The sequence below is a fragment of the Mytilus galloprovincialis genome, chromosome 13, assembly GCF_965363235.1.
Source record: "Mytilus galloprovincialis chromosome 13, xbMytGall1.hap1.1, whole genome shotgun sequence".
In the NCBI taxonomy this organism is placed as follows: Eukaryota; Metazoa; Mollusca; class Bivalvia; order Mytilida; family Mytilidae; genus Mytilus; species Mytilus galloprovincialis.
Genome location: NC_134850.1, coordinates 47,915,762 through 47,927,801, shown reverse-complemented (window position 1 = coordinate 47,927,801; position 12,040 = coordinate 47,915,762). Strand labels below are relative to the sequence as shown.

The 12,040-nt window shown below is 32.6% G+C and overlaps 1 long non-coding RNA gene across 1 annotated transcript; it reads left to right on the top strand.

Annotated features, from left to right (window-relative positions):
* Window positions 1–8,705: 8,705 nt before the first annotated feature.
* Window positions 8,706–11,759, top strand: LOC143056019 (uncharacterized). Its single transcript, XR_012972207.1, has 2 exons — window positions 8,706–8,814; window positions 11,503–11,759. It is a non-coding gene; the product is annotated as an uncharacterized LOC143056019 (long non-coding RNA).
* Window positions 11,760–12,040: the final 281 nt, after the last annotated feature.

The window sequence follows — 12,040 nt, the reverse complement described above, 5'->3', positions numbered from 1 at the left end:
TAGACGTTTTTTCGTCACATATGCCTTTCCAAGCAAACTCCTTCAATGCTACTCACTTATGAGCCCTGTATATATTCATCCAAAGAGTAGGAGTTTAGTTTTGAATAAATAGTGAAGGCTTACTTCTATCTTTCTTTCACTTTGGCCAAAGTATAACAGGGGTTTTCGTCGTTCCTGTTATATTTAGAACTCGGGGGGAAAGTCACTGGATAAAGTCAACAAAACTAAGTTAAGCTTTACGATGGTTTATATATAACTTCTTCAATAGTGCAAAACATTAATTACAATAAAAGTTCAACGGTAAATATTCCGGAAATATATACAACAAATGGTAATTCCAATAAATGTTCTATACTAAACACAATGAATGTCACTGTAAATGCACGGCGTCCGTACAGCTTGACCGCTGGTATCCAACTGACCATTTACATAGAAACAATATAAAATGAATTCCGTAATCTTACTTAATCATAACTACATGTACTAATGAAATTTGTCACGTAATGCTATAAACGAATAATACAATTAAAAACATATATACGATAACAAGAAATAGACAATGCTAGGATTAAAATTGATTAACTTCTTAACATGTAAGCTGACAATTTTGAGAACAATAGCATCTTGCTTTTAGATAAAGTTTGAATGTCCACGAAATAAGCAAAGCGGAAAATATCGCTGTCACAAATTTCCTCCAACTGAAATAACATGTAAGCTGACAATTTTGAGAACAATATCATCTTGCTTTTAGATAAAGTTTGAATGTCCACGAAATAAACAAAGCGGAAAATATCGCTGTCACAAATTCCCTCCAACTGAAATAAGACTCTGTCCCAGAGTCTAATTAAAATACTGTCTTCTTCTTCCACGGGATGGATCGTTGTTAACATTTTGTCCTTTGTTTTGTATCGGCCTTGACATCGATGGATTTGAAATTTTGAAGTCACAAGATTTATGTCTTAAAGCGTTATTTTCCGTTTCTATTTTTAAGCAACGTGCAGCCAACCCTCCTATTAACGTCTTGTTTAGAATTTCCGTTTCTTCCAAATCTGCTAATTGATCTTTAAGATCCCGAACTATGACAGATAATACATTGTTTTCATCGTGCAAAAAATCCACTTCTTCCTGCGAATTTTTGTTGTTAGAAACGGATTTCTGAAGTTTGGTTTTTAATGTCTTGTTCTCTTGCTTAAGAAACTCGATTTCCTGTCTGAGGGATTTTCTGTTTTCTTTCAATTGTTCTTTTACCAAATCAATGACTGATTCAAGTATCACTTTTTATTTCAACATTTTGATTTGACGTGTTTGAAGTAAATTTACCTGGAAATATAGAATCGAATTTGTCCCTGTTGCTTTCAGAAATTTTGCATCGTCCAAGGTGAAGAAAGGAAAATTCTCACAAGTTTTACGTTGATTAAATAAGGAAAGTCTTTCGAAATCTCTGTTTAGCTTTTTCTTCGATTTTAGTCTTATTTCTGCACATTGTTTATGAAAATGCCCTGTTTGTCCACAGCGGAAACATCTCACTGTTTTATCGATATTTGAGTTGGTGACACGATGAAAATCTGAGCGTATTGGATAATTACTATTTTCTACGAAACATGGCTGATTGTTCATATTGTAGTCCTTCCGTAAATCACTTGGACACCACCTATTGAATCTTTGTTTCAATTTGTAATCCATTGTACAGTGGTAGAGCGTAGGTATGATCTTGTGTTCAGTTTGTCTAATAAGTTTGAAACTAAGCAAACTGTCCCGGGCACCTCCAACAATTTATAACAGGGGTTTTCGTCGTTCCTGTTATATTTAGAACTCGGGGGGAAAGTCACTGGATAAAGTCAACAAAACTAAGTTAAGCTTTACGATGGTTTATGTATATAACTTCTTCAATAGTGCAAAACATTAATTACAATAAAAGTTCAACGGTAAATATTCCGGAAAGAAACAACAAATGGTTATTCCAATAAATGTTCTATACTAAACACAATGAATGTCACTGTAAATGCACGGCGTCCGTACAGCTTGACCGCTGGTATCCAACTGGCCATTTACATAGAAACAATATAAAATAAATCAAAACTCATTTCTATTAAAACTATAGTAAAAATATGTAAAAGATCTAAAAAAAAAGTGATGGTGCATTTTCCCCTATCACAAATAAAAATAAATCAAAACTCATTTCTATTAAAACTATAGTAAAAATATGTAAAAGATCTATAAGAAAAGTGATGGTGCATTTTCCCCTATCACAAATACACAAATTTCACTTTCAAAATTTAACATCTACGACAGTGTGTCAGGTTTAGTCACATAATGTCTGAGTTTAATTATATCTAATTTCAGGTTTTACTCAAAATATTCTTTGGAAATGTCTTCCCCAATAAAATAGTATAACAATCTTTCGTCAATTGGAACGAGGCGTTTCGTTTGCCGTACACTAATAAATTAGTGCATACTGATTATAATAACGGGAAACATTCGACGGTCTCAGGATCTCAATAATAAAAGTTCGACTTCATTATCTAAGTTTTAATTTACTCAAAATGTTTGCAATCTCATTAATAAGATCTCAGATTTTTACCAGTAATCTGTGATTCCACACAGTACAGATACGCAATACTTTCTGAATTTACAGTAGTCGAGCGTATGGTTTTGTTAGTTATAATGGACTTCCCCTATTTCAATTTATCTTGGAGTTCGGTATTTGTTTTTAAAATAAAACAACAGAGAAGTGGTATGATTGTCAATGGTCATTACATTTTTTATATTTGTTACCAAGCTTTTATTTAAAAAATACAATTAAAGTACATAATCGGTTCACTTATTCTTATTTATTTTGTTGGGTTCCTGTCTAATACACTTATAACTCGCATCTTTTTTTATTCAACAAAGGCTCCGTGTTGAAAACCGTACCTTGACCTATAATATTTTATATCTATATGGTAAATCAATTAACTCTTAGATTCGAAACTGTCCAATCTGTTTGTTTGTCACAATGAAAACTTGGTGATCAAAGCTAATATATTCATGTGAAACAAAATTTTTCCAGTTGAACATATCTGAGAAATAACATGTTCATTGGTGCCACATGTGGAGCAGTATCTGCTCACTCTTTCCGTGAACCTGAGATCAACTTTAGTTTTTGGTGTGGTTTGTGTTATTCAGTCTTTAGGTTTATATTTCTTGTTTAACATGTTTAATGATCTGTTGTTTTTTCTGCTGGTCTTTTTCTTTTTCAGCTGTCATGGCGTTGTCAGTTTATTTTCGAGCAATCACTTTGAATATCCCTTCAGTACCTTTCGTTTTTTTTATCTCATTCATATTCACGATTTTTTTATTTCTATTCGCTCGATATTTATTAGAGACGAGTTACCATCGCGGTGCGATAAATCTGTTTAAAATTACACCGAATGTTAACGTACAAAACGCATTGATAATCGTGACATTACAAGCGTCCAGTCGAATAGAGTATTTTTTTGGCAAATACCACGGCAGAGAGGGTAAAAAGGGCATATGCTTTTTGCATATACCCCGGCGCTGTTTAAAAATGAACGATATTCATTTGATAAAAGTAAATTGGTGAAAAAAAAACACTGGCTATCAACCAATCAAAACCCAGGAATCTTACATAAGGTTTACTCACTCAATATATTTACACCAAACGCAATCGCAGTAAAAAAATATTGAACAGATATCATGTTATGGAGGGGTATTTGCGAAAAATACCAGTCTAGGGACTGTAAAATTTCCCGAGCCGCAAGGCTATAACATGATGAATCTGGTTAATCACACCGAATACATTTGGATTGAAACTCTCTATACAGATACTGATAAATGTTTTTTTTTTCCTTATAAGTAATTTATAAACATGTTTATGCATAATTTTGAGACTAAGTGGATATTATCATAGAACCGCGGGATTTATCTCACTGTTGTTATCTAACTTTATACTCGAAAAATTTAGTTGGGAAGATGCTCGCGAGGGTAAAAAAGGAATATCCAAAATTGCAAATTCCATGGTATTTGAGGCATATTCACCGACAGTGGTGAAAAACAGGCAAATTCGTTCGAAATGAATTTGTTAAAATATGCGAAAAATACACTGGCTATACCCATCAAAAGCTGGCATACTTATATGACAAATATAATACCTCTCCATGTTAAAATCAGGATAGATAATGATTTAAAGGAAAACATCGATTCTTTGAGGAAAATTCGTTCTCCGAAGTAGACACCAACGAAAGACAGCTATAATGTACCCTATTATATTTTGGTCACACAAAAAGACCAGACTCATTACAAGCTGGCAGTAACTTTTTGCAGCCAATCAAGATAGCAGCAAAACGTTATAGAAATACTAGCCGTTTCACGATTAAACAATGTACAGATACACGTAGACCTTATTTAAGACATGTTTTATTTAGTTTCCTTGTACTCAATATCTGACGAAAAGTAAAGTGTCCATTTTAATGTCGGGCGTTGTTCAACAAACAATATCATTTACGTGCAACCCAGCTTTTTTTAATGGAATACATTAACTTTAAGAGAGAGAAGAAGGAAAACTTTGTTATCAGATTGTCCGTAAAAGGTCAATTAAGCCGACATGGCTATACATATTAGCATTGTTTTCCTTATATTGACATATCTACAAATATAATAAATAAATAGCCACAGCATATTAACTATATTCTATAAATAATTCATGAAGTTGATTAAATAGCATTAAAATCCGCAAATCCTTTTAAAATATGTGACAAAAATCATCATTTTTCCTTAGAACACGAGGCTCCCAAGAGCCTAAATCGCTAACATGTAGTTTTTTGCTTGATGTTTTCAGTAATGATTATTTTTAATTTTCAATACATATTTCAAATGAGTGGATTAAGAATATCATTTAAATATTCTTTGTATCTGTCATATTTTCTTCATAAGAAAACAAAAAGCATTTTACCCTCATGTTCCATTTTAGCCATAGTGGCTACATGTATGTTTTATATTGACATACAAGGAAATAAAATACAAATTTCATACTAAATACTCTGAAACTCATTCAGCCCAAGTTTGGCTGAATGCATTCTGAATCAGCAGTTTCTAAGGATTTTTTTTTTTATGATAAACAAGTTCTGAAAAATTGTATTTAAACTCCAAATCCTTAAGGGGTTAACTGACAATTTTTGTCATACTAAACTATTTGTAGATCTTACTTTGCTGAACATATTTTCTGATTACAGTTTATCTTTATCTATAATAATATTAAAGATAATAACCAAAAACTGCAAATTTTCCTTAAAATTACCAATTCAGTAGCAGCAGCCTAACAATAGGTTGTTAGCTTTGTTTGAAAATTTCAGGGCTAATACAACTTGACCTAATGTTTTTTTTAAACATTTTTAACCCCATGTCAGAGGAAATATGAGCCAAAAACTCAATTTCACGCCAATGATCTATTTTTAGCCAGGGCGGTTAAGGTTTTTGACGAAACAAAAAATAAAATACAAATTTTTTTCTAGTTACCCTATAGATCATTCAGCTTAAGATTATTTGGAATTGGTTCAGCAGTTTCAGAGGAGAAGATTTTTCAAAGTTAAAAAACATGATAAACAAATTGTGTAAAATTGTTCTTAAACAGTAATAACTCCTTAAGGGGTCAATTGACAAGTTTGGTGATATAAACCTACTTTCAGATCTGACTTTGTAGTTTACATTTATCTTTTTCTATAACAATATTGCAGATAATAACCAAACACTGCAAAATTTCCTTAAAACTAAGAAGCAACATATCAATTGGTTATCAGTTCATATACACTTGTCAGGGCTGATAGAACTTTAACTGCACGTTCGATTTATTCTAACTGCTTTAGGTTTTTAGATATAAGCCCCCCCAAAAAATGCATTTTACCCCTCCTTTAAGACATGGCGACCATATTTGGAATTGGTTTAATAGTTTCAGAGTAGAAGACGTTTGAAAAATATCACACATGACGCTCACATCTCCTTCGACAAGACGATCTAAAAAATCATATCACTGTTTTTTTTATTACTTCGATTAACCGATATGGTTAAGATATGTTTTGTTACAAAACCCAATCAAATTGAATTCACATAAAAAAACCGCCAAGAAACACATGGCGTTGATATATCCTATTGAGGTTATCTATCTTCAAGTATCATACATTCATATATACAAGTTATTCATTGCCTACTAGATTTAAAGGGTTCAGGGGACTAGGAGATAGAAGTATATGGTAATCTCGTCCAGCAATTGAACCAATGATACAGTAGAGCGTCCTATGTGGTTGTACAATGTATGACGTGTATAAATATGCAGCCAAGTCAGAATGGTATGTTAACTGTGAGGAAACATGTACAGGTAATAAGTATGGTGCTTCGTAAACGTCACACACAATGAACATTAGATTTAAAAATAGAAGATGTGGTATGATTGCCAATGAGACACCTCTCCACATGAGACCAAATGACACAGAAATTTACAACTATAGGTCACCGCACTGTTCCAGCCCATACCGCATAGTCAGCTTAAACAGGCCCCAAAATGACAAACATCAAACAATTCAAACGAGAAAACTAACGGCCTGATTTATTTACAAAAAAGAGAACGAAAAACAACTATGTAGCACATCAAAAAACGACAACCACTGAAATACAGGTTCCTGACTTGGGACAGGCACTTCAATACAGAATTTTGAGGAGATAAACATGTTCGCGTGATCCTCCCCCCCCTCCCCCCCCCCCACACACACACTAACCTGGACAGTGGTGTAACAGTACAACCTTAGAACGAACTATACAAATCTGTTGAGAAAGGTTTTAACTTTAACTAATCAGATGGATACAAATAGTTAACTTATAGTATTTATAAATTTACTGTCTTTAAAATCTTGAATTGTTTTAAATAAATTTTTCAAATAATGTTTAGATTACATTAGTTGTATTTTGCAAGACCTTTCGTAATTCGAGGTCTCAGTGCTCTTCCCTTTGTGTTCTTTGAGCGACACTGACGAGTCTTTAACTTGTAGACGGAAAGCATATATAAGTATAGCTTCTACAGATCTCTCATCTGGGAATTGTCTCACGTTAGTTATAATCTCTTCTCACTCACCTGTCTGTCTGTCTGTCTGTCTGTTTGTTTATTTTGTTTTGTTTTGTTTGTTTTGTTTTGTTTTGTTTTGTTTTGTTGATTTGGTAACAATCCTATTGTCTGGAATTTTTAAACCAATAAAATTATTAGTCTTATTCTCAGAATTCCAGTTTTCATTAAATTAAAACTTGACTTATAAGTATCCTTTGTACATCTGATGAGTTAAGCCTTTTACAACTGATTTTCATAGTTCGTTCTTATGTTGTACTGTTAGACCACTGTCCCAGGTTAGGAGGAGGGATGGCATCCTGCTAACATGTTAAACCCCGCCACATTATTTATGTATGTGCCTGTCTCAAGTCAGGAGCCTGTAATGCAGTGGTTGTCGATTGTTTATGTGTTAAATATTTGTTTTTCGTTCATTTTTTTATTTATATAAGGCCGTAAGTTTTCTAGTTTGAATTGTTTTACATTACATTGTCTTATCGGGGCCTTTTATAGCTGACTATGCGGTATGGGCTTTGCTCATTGTTGAAGGCCGTACGGTGACCTAAAGTTGTTAATGTCTGTGTCATTTTGGTCTCTTGTGGACAGTTGTCTCATTGGCAATCATACCACATCTTCTTTTTTATATTAAACATTCAGAAACTTTGTCGTCACTGGGTCTCCAGGTCACATCGACAGCCAGTGACGGCTAGAAATGTTCGCATAAAATTGAGAATAGAAATAGGGCATGTGTGGAAGAGACAACAACCTGACCATAGAGCAGTCAATAGCTTGGACAAAGTTCTTTTTATAGTTCTCATTTCCAAAATAACCCATGTTTGACCGAGGAAAGAAATACGATAACTTGAATCTTCATCCGCAGATCAGCCGTAAAACACTTGACAAGGTGGGCGTACGTTTGACTCTGCGGAATTTACATTATACAAGTGCTCTTTCATGTACTCAAGAATGGGAATATTAAATCAAAGCTTGTGTAGAAAGATCTCTGCAATTAAAGACACTTTGCAAAAAAATATTAGGGGTCCGTAGATGGCCTATCGCAAGGGCAATGCGTGTCTCTATCCAATATGTTCTCACATTTCAATGACAGCACAAACTGTCAAGCTTTCCATCTCGAATGCCCTCTTTTGTATTGAATATGCATGAAATATTCGCCACTGGACATTACACAATCGACAATCAACCAAGTTATCATTTCGAAAATCATTTTTTTTTTATTTACGATTGTTTTAAGGAATTCACCAATCATCTCCTTTTGGTACATCAATTCTTTTATTACTGTAATAAAAAGGGGGAAACTCACTCTGTGTCCTGTTTCGACGAAGGCCGTCCACGTACACATTTTACCTAAAGAAAATAAATTATTTATAGTTAATGTCACAGGTCGTCTATATATATAATGTCCTTATTAATTGGTTTAATGAAGAAAAAACACCATGTTATCTGTTATAATGTATATACGTATTTGCAAAACAAGGAAAAGGGGAAATAATTAAACAATTTATAAATACTGAATTCATGTCCATATGTGATGAAGGTCAGCTGTAAATCAATGTTCCTGTCAGTTAAACACATCAAACCGTTATCATGACATTATAAACCACACGGATTTTGTGTTACTTTGTCAAATCAGAAAATGAATAGATATGTATTTTTTGCCATCAATGTGATAGCGTTGTGTGGCTTCGGTGAAAGCATTCTAGAGTTAGGTATGTTTGAATATTTTATTAAGAGAAAACAAAGAACATCAAACATTGAAACAGATAAAAGCAAATGCTTGAAATGTTTCACACAATGATTTCTTGTTTTGATATTTATAGTTAAAACAGAGAAAATCTTTTAAAGACACAAGGCTTATAGTTCTGTCAGCCAGCGCTTACTTAGTCTTTACAAGACCCAGCATTTGACATCAAAATAAGATAGATGATAATGAAAATGGAAGGTTATTAAAAAAAACTGTAACTTCAAAAGTTTTTTTTTAATTTTTATTTCAATATTTTGATTGATTATTTTCCTGCTAGTCAGAAGCTAATTCGATTATAATTTAACTTCAAATATCTTTGCACAATAAATCTTGATTTAAATTATTGCTTTGTCTCGGGTGTATTGTTAAAACATAAACACGCACCATGTACACAAAGAACATATATATCATGGTTTTGAAACGGTTGTATTTAGAAACAACAAAGAATGAACAAAGGAGAAAAGAGTCATCAAATTTCATATAATGCAGAAAAAAACCCATGCGTAAGCAAACCATTACACCGGCAAAAGGTTTATATATTCGTTTTCTCCTCAGTTAAGTTTTAGCCGTGCCCATTACAATATATGTATTTTGGCAGAATTTTTTCTTCACACAAAAGCGGGAGCACGCGCTCCTTAAATCCGCCTTCGCGAATTCTACATCTATGCTCTGAGTAAAAAAGTTTATGAGAATGGTTTTTATTTCGAACTGAATTTATCTTGCAATTACATTTTTCTTACTTAACAAATACGGGTTTGCTGCTATCCCGCCTCTGTTGTGAGCTACCTGTTATATTCAAATTACTGTTAACGTTACAATTAAATTAAGGGTCCTCATCGCGGTCCGCGTTAACGTAATGTTGATTTCATTAACGGTTTGGATTTATAAAAAAAAAACAACAAAAAAAAACCCAAGCTATACGTTAAGGTGGTACCAAAAACCCCAACTAAAATTAATTTAGCTCGTTTAATTTTCATAAAGTTTTAACAAAATATTCATTTAGGCCCTTTGACAAAAATGTAAAAAAAAATCAAAAACTGGAACAAGACACTTTATAGAAACAACTGACTTAGTTATACAGAATTTTGACATACACTAGTTTTTATCATTGAAAATCTCAATATTTCTTAAACAATAGAACGTAGCTGTTTAAAACGTTAAGCTTATTCGTATAGAGTAATCTCCCTGTATTGTAATTTACCACCTAAAAGCATAACTATTACATTGAACGATAATAGCAATACTTATGAAAAGTAAAAGATTTATTTGAATACACTACAATCAAGAGAACAGATCTGCCAGCCTTGCATTTTTCGGAATAAATGTTATATTTTTTTTAGAATAATTTATCAACTTTTGTGTGTAAGTGGTCTTTGTCATGCGGTACCATGCACTGACCATGCTGACTATCGAATAAGGTTTGAACCTTACATTATTATATGTTTTGGGAGTAAAAAAGACAGAACGTTGACTTAAGACAGTAGTTGTTTATGTGGTAATGGTTTTGCTCATTGGACAGTAAAGGCAACGGAAAGATATACACCATTTCATATCTTTCCGTTGCCCTTACATAGAACCTTTTTTTAATGATATTTTTTTGCCACGAACATTTTTGTTTTATTGATAAAGAATTTATAAAGGACCAACAGACTTCGTTTTTGCTATATAAATCTTTCAGATGTATCTGAAATATCTAAGCACATCGAGAGGTTATATTTGTTTTGGCACAATGCAGTCATGACATCACGATTACCTTTGGTCGATTTTTGCATGCTCTATAGAAAAGGCACCTTATTGATCGAAATCAATGATTAGTTTGGAGACCCTTTATACAATTAAATATATTAGCAATGAATGTTTAAGACAAGTATATTTTTAATAGCAGTCAACTAGAGTTTAATTACGAAATTATTCTTCTAATACATGTTGTCTATACATTTTTCTTCTTTTTATCCGGATATTTATTATGCATTATTCTTACAGTATAAATTTCATGTAAAGGAATTTTTTTTCGATACTCCTATGCTATTCATTCTTTTCTGGTGGAATGCAAATTTATACAAAAAAACTTGTTTGGTACGCTCTTTAAGTGCAATTTATTGATGTTTAGGCAATATTCCATTGAAGATAGGTTTCAAATTTTTATGTAAGAGTTGAAACTGAAACGCTAAAACCAAACGATGGTTTCACCATAGCTACAATATGTCAAACAAACAACGATTTACACATGCATAACACTCATAACACACATAAAAACAAACATGTATAAGATTGCGCGACATAAACAACATGACACGAATGCTAAAAAGTAAAATCACAAAAATATTGAACTTAGAGGAAAATCAATTCGGAACGTCCATAATTACATGGCAAAATCAAATAACAAAACGCATCAAAAACGAATGGACAAGAACTGTCATATTCCTGACTTGGTACAGGCATTTTCAAATGTAGAAAGCGGTGGATTAAACCTGGTTTTATAGAGCTTACCCTCTCACTTTGATGACAGTCTCATCAAATTCCGTTATATTTACATTGATGCGTTAACTAAACAGACATAATAAGTAAAAGAGTCAAAGCTAATCTTATGTTATTTTCATTTAATGAGAAAATCAATTCACAGATTGATGATTCTCTATATCTTTTTTTTCAGGCAATAATTCAACTAATGCTAATGGAACAGATGTTAACAGTTATACAGAACTGTTTAGTATGATTAGTGATTCTCTATGTTCAGCTTGTGGCAAAGGCAACAAAACGTGTCCAAAATTTTGTATAAATACACTGGCTCCTTAATCAATTGTTGATGGTGCTTCAATATGAAATAACTGTAATGTGTAGAACGTAAATTTTTACATGTGCGACTGTTGATGGATGTCTATATTATTAAAAATATGAAATTTCCCTGCATCTACATATTTACTGATTTATATGCACAATTCGTAATATTTATAATTATATAGAAGTAGTTTGTATTTTAACAATACATAGTCTTTTAGTGCCTGTAGCAAGTCAAGAATATGACAGTTGTTATCCATTCGTTTGATGTTTTGAGCTTTTACTTTTTCCATTTGCAAAGGGAAATTCCGTGTAGAATTTTCCTCGGAGTTGGTATTTTCTTAATTTTACGTCTTCTTTTGAGTTATCCTGCATCATCAGCCTAAATTATACAGTAGAATTGTCATCTGAGA